This window comes from Elephantulus edwardii, unplaced genomic scaffold (genome assembly GCF_000299155.1).
Source record: "Elephantulus edwardii isolate Elephantulus edwardi_28Jun2011 unplaced genomic scaffold, EleEdw1.0 scaffold00080, whole genome shotgun sequence".
Classification (NCBI taxonomy): domain Eukaryota; kingdom Metazoa; phylum Chordata; class Mammalia; order Macroscelidea; family Macroscelididae; genus Elephantulus; species Elephantulus edwardii.
Window position 1 is genome coordinate 777,445 of NW_006399830.1, and position 8,993 is coordinate 786,437.

Consider the following 8,993-nt stretch of genomic DNA (forward strand, 5'->3'; position numbering starts at 1 on the left):
AACCAAGCATTGCATAAAAACATTAAAATTCAAAGGATACTTTGGAAAAATCCCCCCAAAGCAAACCCCCAAGACAGGATGAGACCAGGTAATTGACTGTGGATGGGGGAGTCGGGAGGTGAGGGGCTGCACCCTGTCCCAGCCGTGATGACTGCACCTCTTCGATGGGACTCACCCTGGAGGGGGGGGGTCTCCATCAGTATCTTCCCCTCCTTGGAAGAGCTCTAGTGACCCAGTGCATTAAGTGGTGGGCTGCCAACATGTAGGTTGGTGGCTCAAATTCAGTATTTGCTCTTTAAGACCCGGATGAGGCAGTCTCCTGTCCGCCCCATGGGGGGCCGATGGCCTCCTTTTTGTAGTCTTCTGGGACTGCTGGAGCAGAAACCCGGCCAGGCCAGGTGCTTTACTCTCTGGGCGGAGGTTTAAGTTCACACCATGCATCTCTATCTCCCCAGTCCAGGCTTTCTGCTGCCTCCACGGAGCATCTCTCCACTGCCTGATGCTCGACCACCCCATGTGTGTAGGGGAGAACCCCCTCTCCCTGGGAATGTGGAGGATAGCCGCCCCTCATGTGGGAGATCTGGCCCCCCCTGCAGTGTGTGAGAGGGAGAAAAGCCCCCCCGGCATGTGTGGCAAAGCCAGCCCCTGCCCTGGGAGTGTGGGGCAGAGCTACCCCTCCCAGTGTGTGTGTGTGTGTGTGTGTGTGTGTGTGTGTGTGTGTGTGATCTGTCCCTCCCCAACATGTGAGGGAGAGCCATCCCCCACCGGGTGTGAGGGGGAGAGCTGCCCCTCCAGCATGTGTGGCAGAGCCAGCCCCTGCCCTGGACGAGTGAGGGAGAGCCACCCATCCCCAGCATGTGTGGGAGAGCTACTCCCTCCCCTCACGCACGTGTGTGTGTGTGTGTGTGTGTGTGTGTGTGTAGGGCTGCCCCATGGGAGCTGCAGGGGTTTTGGAAGCAGATTGCCAGGCCTTTATTCTGAGGCACCTCTGGTTTGGATCACTGATGTTTTAGATTAGTAGCCAAACACTAAGCCGTTTATACCACCCAGGGACCCTCTGTCACGATGCAAGGAAAAGCCCCACCCACTGCTGACAGGCTGATCCTGACTCCTAGCGTCTGCCACTCCGGAGTCCAGCTGCCCGACAAGGCCGGTTTCCCCTCAGGGTTTCTGTTAGAATTCTCACTGAAGGAGCTCTCCTGGCGGTTGTGTTTGTGTTGAGCTGCTAACTGAAAACTTAGTGGTTTGAATCCATCAGAGGCTCCATGAAGGAAAAATGAGCAATCTGCCCTGGAAAAGCTCCCCAGCCCAAGGCCAGGGAGGGGATGAGTCGCTGTGACTTGGAAGTGACAGTGAACAAGGAAAACCAGTGAAAACCAGTACCTTTGGGTTGTTGTGTGGGGGCAGTGCACTATGGACAGCAAGAGAGCAAAACGCCTCCATCTTGGAGGACGTGAGGGCAGGTGTCCTGAGAGGCAGGGGTGTGAGGCTTCATCTTACGTACTTGGACCATGTGGTCAAGAGGCGCCAGTCCTTGGAGAAGGACATCATGCTGGGAAGGTGGAGGGTCAGAGACAGAGCAGAAGCCCCAGAACAAGCTGTAGTGACACGGGGACTGCGGCAGTGGGCTCGGTCGTCAGGGTGGCCCAGGCCAGGGCGAGGTCGGGACCAGTCCTGTGGTCGCTGTGAGTCAGGGTCGACAGGTGGCATCTCACAGGGTTTGTTTTCATCTGGACGAGAGAGTAGACTTGCACCTCTTTCTCACACGGAGCAGCTGGTGGATTCACACTCCCAATCTGTTGGTTGTCAGCTGAGCACCATAACAGCAGTGCCACCAAGACTCCTCTGTCTAGAAACCAACCTATCACTGTGGGCTTGATTCTGACTCACAGAGCTTCTCTAGGGCAAAATAGGACCCCTGTGGGCTTGCCCCCGTGGGCTTCCCGCCCCTGGGGTTTCCCCCAGTGAGATTCCCATCCCATGGGGTTCCCCCTTTGGGGTTCAGTGTCCTGAGGTCCCCCTGTGGGGTTCCATGTACCTGGGGTTCCCCACTCTGAGGTCCCCCCCTGTGGGATTCCCTGCATGTGGGGTTCCCCATCTGTGTGGTTTCCTGCCCAAGGGGTTCCCTGCCTGTGGGGTTCCCTGCCCATGGATTCCCTGACCCTGGGGTTCCCTGCCCATGGTTTCCTGCCCATAGGGTTCCATGACCTGAGGTTCCCTGCCTGTGGGGTTCCCTGCCTGTGGGGTTTCCAAAGCACTAATTGTTTATCAGGAGCTGACAATCCTACCTCTCCTTGGAGTCAGACTTGTGGGTTTGAACTATCAGTTTTCCTGTTAGTGGCTAAATGCTTTAAACACCGTGCCACGTGGGCTTTTTGCGTCACTCAGCTGTGACTCAGTTTAGAACACACCCCACACTGGCATGGCAATAGAGAACCCTACTTCTGCATGGGTTCATGTCCTCAGGATGGCCACACACAGTTTTGGGGACACAGGGTGTCCTGACAGGGAGCCACACTTCGTCCGCTGGTCTGGCACTGACTACAGAGGGCCAGATGAGGGGTTCAGAGTATATTGACAGCCTAGTGTCCCTGGTAAGGAATCATGCTGCTAACCCAAGAGCAGGCAGGTCAAATCCACCAGCAGCTCCTCAGGAGAAGGATGGCACCTCAGAAGCCTCCTGCAGGGTCAGCTGAATCGGTCTGACTCCCCAGCACATGACCACAGTGACCCTTAGAGGCAACATGCCATCAGGGAAGGCCAGACCCTGCTGAAGAACGTCATGCTTGGTCAACAGAAGGGCAGTGAAGGCGAGGAAGCTCCTTGTGGGCTGGGCAGACGCAGTGGCTGCCTGAGGGTCTCAGATGGGAGGGCGACGTGGGGTGACAGGCGGCGTCTCCAGTCCTGCGTGGGGTCACCTGCATGGGACCCTTCTCCTCGGCCTCTAGCGACCACACCTGTAGCAGGGAAAGAGGAGCATGTGGGCATCTTGAGCACATGGCCTCGTCCCCCTTCGGCGCCCAGGTGACACCTGGCCGCGTGCTGCAGCAGCACCATGTGACCCCATGTCCAGGCTGCCCACCCCCCCCCCCCGTGCTTTCCAGACTCTGCCCCAATGGTCGTGTTTCCTCTGCAGAATTATCCTTGCCTAATCCATAGAGACAGAAAGCAGATTAGCGGTTGCCAGGGTTGGGGAGGGGACGGTGGAGAGACTGCTGACGGGCCGGGGTTTCTTTTGGGGTGATGCTCAGGAATTAGACTGCAGTGGGCTGGCCTGGCTCTGTGAGTGAACCAAAGTCATTGAGTCGATGCTCTAGCTGCTGCCTTTTACAATGTGTCACTCACATCTGGATAAAGCGGGGACTTTAAAAAATACATTCCTCCAATTGTTGCTGATAATTATCTACTGAGATAATGAGCTTTATTGAGATGCCATTGACACACAGTAAAGCGACCCGCTGCTGAAAGGGAGTCCTGGTGGCACCGTGGGCTGGTGCTGTGTTGGGCCAGCCTGAAGGCTGGGGGCTTGAGTGTGGCACGAGGATGCGCCGGATTGCTCCAGTGAGGTGCACAGTGGGCCACCAGGTGGAGCATCCTGAGTGGGTTTGGTTTCAGTTTACGGCGAGCTGGTGCTGCTGTTGGTAGCATGGTGGTCAAAGCAGTTAGCTACTAATCAAGGGGTACAGATCCGAGTCGGAACCCCCCAGGTTCTCCGGGAGGAGAGAGTCCAGCTTTGGGAACGATGGCAGTTCTCCATCCTCCAGGATCCCCACCCCTCGGAACCATGCCCCGGCCCTGTGTGCTGCCGACTGACCATCATCCTCCTTCAGAGCTGCTGGGGGATTTGAACTCCCAGAGATGCACACAGCCTTTAGATTAGCAGTGCATCAAGCCACACCACTAGAGCTCCCAGGCTGACAGCAGTGGGTTTTCAGTGAGACTGTTGTCCTTGGTCTGCTCTTGGAGATGTGAGGAGAGCCTCTCGTGGCCTGGGTTGTCTCGGTTCTCCAGTGCTGCTGTAACACACACCACGAGTGGGTGGGCTCACCAGACAAAACTGTATCCTCTTGTTAAGTGGATTAGAAGCCCAGCTTCAGAATGCCATCTTGTGCTTCTGCTTAAATCCTGTCCATGCCGTCAGCCTCCAGCACTGGACTTGACTGTGGGGTTCCTGAAATAGTGAAAAGGCTTGGACTCCTCCCAAGTCTCGGCAGTGACTTCTAACAGTCAGATTGTGTAGGGTGTTGGAGCAAAGTGGGCAGGTGATGAGGTCTGCCCTCAAGGTGACGGAAGGTGATAGGGAAGATTCGATCTTCTCGGACCTTCCAAAAGGAGGACTCTACTGAGTCCTCGGGAAGCCAGGGTGAGTGCAGCTGACCTCATGGTCCATCAGCACAAAGGTGAGCTCGTGGCAAAATGTCGTTCCATTTCGGCATCAGGATGCTGCTCTGGTGATGGAAGAGGCCTTGCTGTCCTTAACATCTCTTCATTTAAACTGCATATCAAGCAGCACTGGTCACAATAGACCCCAAAACCCAAAGAACCCAGTATCCCTCAACAGATGATAATGAAACAGTGTGCTCCACTGTGTTTAATTATCCACACAACGGAATATTCCCAACCATACAGAGAAATGACCCAAGTGTCCATCAGAAGATAAGAGACACATAATCTGGTCTATCCACACAGTGGAGAATTATTCAACCAGAAAGAGAAACAACCAAGTGTCCATCCCAAGTGGAGAATGGCTAAGTGCAGCGTGGTCCATTCGCACAATGGGGTTCTGCTACTCAGCCATGGAGAGACACAGCCCACGTGTCCACCAGCAAGTAATGGAGACACACAGCGTGTTCCACTCACACAATGCATTGTCACTAAAGGACAAAGAGAAGCGACTCTTGTCCTTCGGCCGAAGACGGACACACACAGCCTGACCCTTCTACACTGTGGGTCCGTCTCTCAGCCATGAAGAGAAATGCCGTTTCGTTGCATAGTGCTCACAGTTAGTCCTGAAAGCAGGACGCGAGTGAAAGAAGTCAGACACACAGGACAAATGCTGTGGGATCCCTCGTGTGAGTGACCTGCAGCAGGAAGATGCAAACGCAGCGTTAGTGGTGCTGGGCGGGGGCGGGCCGGGTGGGGACGCCCTGTGGAGTCGGTCCTGAGCGTCTCTGGCAGAGTGGGAGAGTGTGGGACGCTAACACTCGCGTGCACGTGTATGTATGCACACGCACTTCTGTACCACCGAGTCAGAACCAACCCATAGCTGACTCTCTGGCTGGTCGTCAGAGGCTGTAAATCATATGAAAGAAGCATGCCCATCTTTCCCCTGTGGAGCAACTGGGGGATCCGAAGTGCGTCCTTTGCGTTGACAGCGAGATTTCTTACCACTAAGCCATAGAAACAGAGAATACACACACACACACACACACACACACACACACACACACACACACAGCACAAACACTCTTGGTTCTGCTGGCAGAGAAGGCTGTGCAGTCTCCTCCTGTGAGACTTGAGATTTTCAGCCTCTGCAAACCTACTTGAGGGTCAGGTATGAGCTGGTTCTGATTTGATGTCACATAACAACAACAACAACAACACACCACGTGTGTGTGTGTGTGTGTGTGTGTGTGTGTGTGTGTGTGTGTGTGTAAAGAGGTGATCTAGGCAGAATTAGGAGTTGGCATCCCTTCATGGGCCTGGGTTCAATGCCCCCCATCTCCCTCAGGGACATCTTCTTGAGTGATCTATAGAGTGCCACCATGGAGTCACTGGAGCAGCGATCATCCAGTCATCCGACCACCTGGCCACCCGTCCACCCGTCCACCTGACCACCCGACCACCTAACTACCTGACCACCTGGCCACCTGACCACCCATCCACCCAGCCACCTGATCATCCAGCCACCCGACCACCTGGCCACCTGACCACACGATCACCTGGCCACCTGACCACGCGATCACCTGGCCACCTGATCATCCAGCCACCTGACCATCTGACCACCTAACTACCCAACCACCCAGCCACCTGATCATCCAGCCACCCGACCATCTGACCACCTGACTACCCGACCACCTGGCCACTCGACCACCTGACCACCTGATCATCCAGCCACCCGACCATCTGACCACCTGACTACCCGACCACCTGGCCACCTGACCACGCGATCACCTGGCCACCTGATCATCCAGCCACCTGACTATCTGACCACCTAACTACCCGACCACCTGGCCACCTGACCACCCGGCCACCTGGCCACCCAGCCACCTGACCACCCGACCACCCCACCACCCTACCACCTGACCACCTGACCACCCTGATACCCGACCAACTGGCCACCCAATCACCTGACCACTTGGCCACCCGACCACCTGATTATCCAGCCACCTGACAACCCAACCACTCAGCCACCCTACCACCCGACCACCCCACCACCCCACCACCCGACCACCTGACCACCTGACCACCCGACCACCCGACCACCCGACCACCTGGCCACCTGATCATCCAGCCACCCTACCACCTGACTACCTGACCACCAGACCACCTGGTCACTCGACCACCTGACCACCTGATCATCCAGCCACCCAACCACCCAACCACCCAGCTACCCAACCACTTAACCATCTGACCACCTGGCCACCTGGCCTCCCGGCCACCTGGAGGCAACTGAGAGAGCAGGGGCGCAGAGGGAAGAGTATCTCTAGGACATTGCCTCCACACCCCACTGACTACTCTTCTCAGAACAGTCAACCGCAGGAGATGGAAAGGGCAGCATCTGTTCAGGGGTGAGGCTCAGAGGCAGGAAGGGAGAGCTGAGAAGGATGAATGGAGGCAGGAAACACAGGGGTGAGGTGGGAAGCCCTGCTACATTGAGGAGACTGCCCTCAATGTCAGGAAACAAAACAAATGCACAGGAGTTGTTGAATGAAAAACTAATTTCTGTAGACACTCACCAAAGACACAGTAAAGAGTTGGGTTTTAAAAAGGATGCACTGCAAGCTCTGGTAGCCTAGTGGCAAGAAGCTGCACTGCAATCCCAGAGGTGCGTGGTTCAAATCCACCAGATGCTCTGCTGAAGAAGGAGGAACAATTGCCTCCTGTACCAGTTAGATCCGATTTGACGGTACACACATGGTGGTGGTGGGGGGAAGGATGCACTATAGGACAGAGTTTAGGGAGATTGCTCTCAAGGTTTCAAAAGAGTCATAGTCAACTCAAAGAGTCCACAATTAAGGTTGCATAGTGGAATGTACTTGGGGCTGTGGGAGGGGTGCGGGGGGATTGTGTACCAGGGAGGGAGTTTTTCTATTACTTTTCAAAGAGAAGAGCGAACTGGAGCGGGCGGGGTGATGGAGGGCTGGGCAGGAAGAGAAGTGCAGCAATGAATGAATGGAAATCCAAAATCTCTGTAAATGTTCATTGAAATTATTAAAATTAAATAAAAATTACAAAAAGAAGGGGGAAAAAAGAGTCACAGCTCGGTGGCATATAACAACAAGTTAATGGCATGTGGTCATCACATGACTGGGCAGGATCTTGGCCACGCTTTGCCATCACCACACACCGTTTGGGGCAGATCTGTGGTGGCTGGTACTGGCCCTGCTTGGTGGAGCTCTGCCTCAGTGGCCAGTAGAATAAGGGCAGCCTGGCAGCCTGGGGTGTTCTGGAGTCTGTTCAGGAACCTGAGGGGGGCACATGGAGACAGGAGTCAGCAGCCCCTGAAACCCCTCAACCCCGTCTGAGAGCCCTGTCCTTCCCACAGCCTGGATGGCCACCTCTCCAGCCCCACAGTGCAGCTCTCTGTAAGGAGGACAGCTGTGATCCCAGGCCACAAATGGGCAGAGGGGTGGGGAGGACTGGGGAGGCCCTGGAAGCCGGCCATGGGCTGCTTGGAGTGTCTGTGGCCTACCACTGGCTGGCTTCATGGTCACCCTTTCTCTGGGAGGGAAGAGGATGCGGACATCAGGAGCGTGAGATGGTAACAGTTTACTGGTCTTTGCTGGCCAGGCCTTGGGGCAGGCATCCCAGTCTCCTGCACTAGCCAGTGCCAAGTCCACAATGGACAAAGGGCGGTGGCCACGGGTTCCTGCAGCTGTTCCCCAGCCGCTCCAGGAGCATCCACCCCAAACGCGGCTCAGTCGGGACAGGAAGGAGGTACCACTCTCCCGGCCGGGCCGCCAGGCTGCAGGGGCACGTGGGCGCGTGGACAATGACAGTGGTCCCACCTTGATACCATTTCAGGCCTTTGTCACCGAAGCCTCGTGCCGATGGGTTAATGGGGCAGAAGAGATCAGTGAAGGGCGACAGAAGTGGTCTTTGAAAGAGGGTGTCAGCGCAGGGCAGCAAGACAAAGGCTGAAGCCCACACGGGCTGAGGAGGACAGATGGGCCCCACAAAGGCGAACAATCAGGCCGAGAGTGCGGGGGCGGGGCGTGGCTTCATCATTCCCCAGTTAACCAGGTCCGGCTGGGACCGCCCCTTCACAGCCTCTGGCAGCCCTGCCAGAGGCCTGTGCCTGACATGCATCGCCTAGTGGAGGCAGGGGCGGGCAGGTGGAATGATAGATGGACAAAGGGAGGACTGGACAGAAGGACTGAAAGGATTGGAGGGTAGAGGAGAGATGGAGGGGTGAGTGGGTGGAGGGGTGGGCTGATGGGATGGATAGAGAAATGGATAGTAGGTGGATGGAGAGGTGGATGGGTGAGCTGATGGGATGCATCTGTGGGTGGATGGGTGGGTGAATGGAGGAGTGAAGGGGAGGGTGGGTGGATGAGTGAGCTGGTAGGTGGATGAGTTAGGGATGGACTGTTGGATGGTGGGTGGATGGATAGCTGAAGGCAATAGGTGAATGGATAAAAGAATGGACAGAACAAGGCAGAAGAGGAAGACCCTGGACGGGACAGATTGACTGAGTAACTGGGGTAATGGGATTAGGTGTGTTGAAGACAGTGTGACTGGCTCAGGACAGGACAGGATTCAGAGCTAGT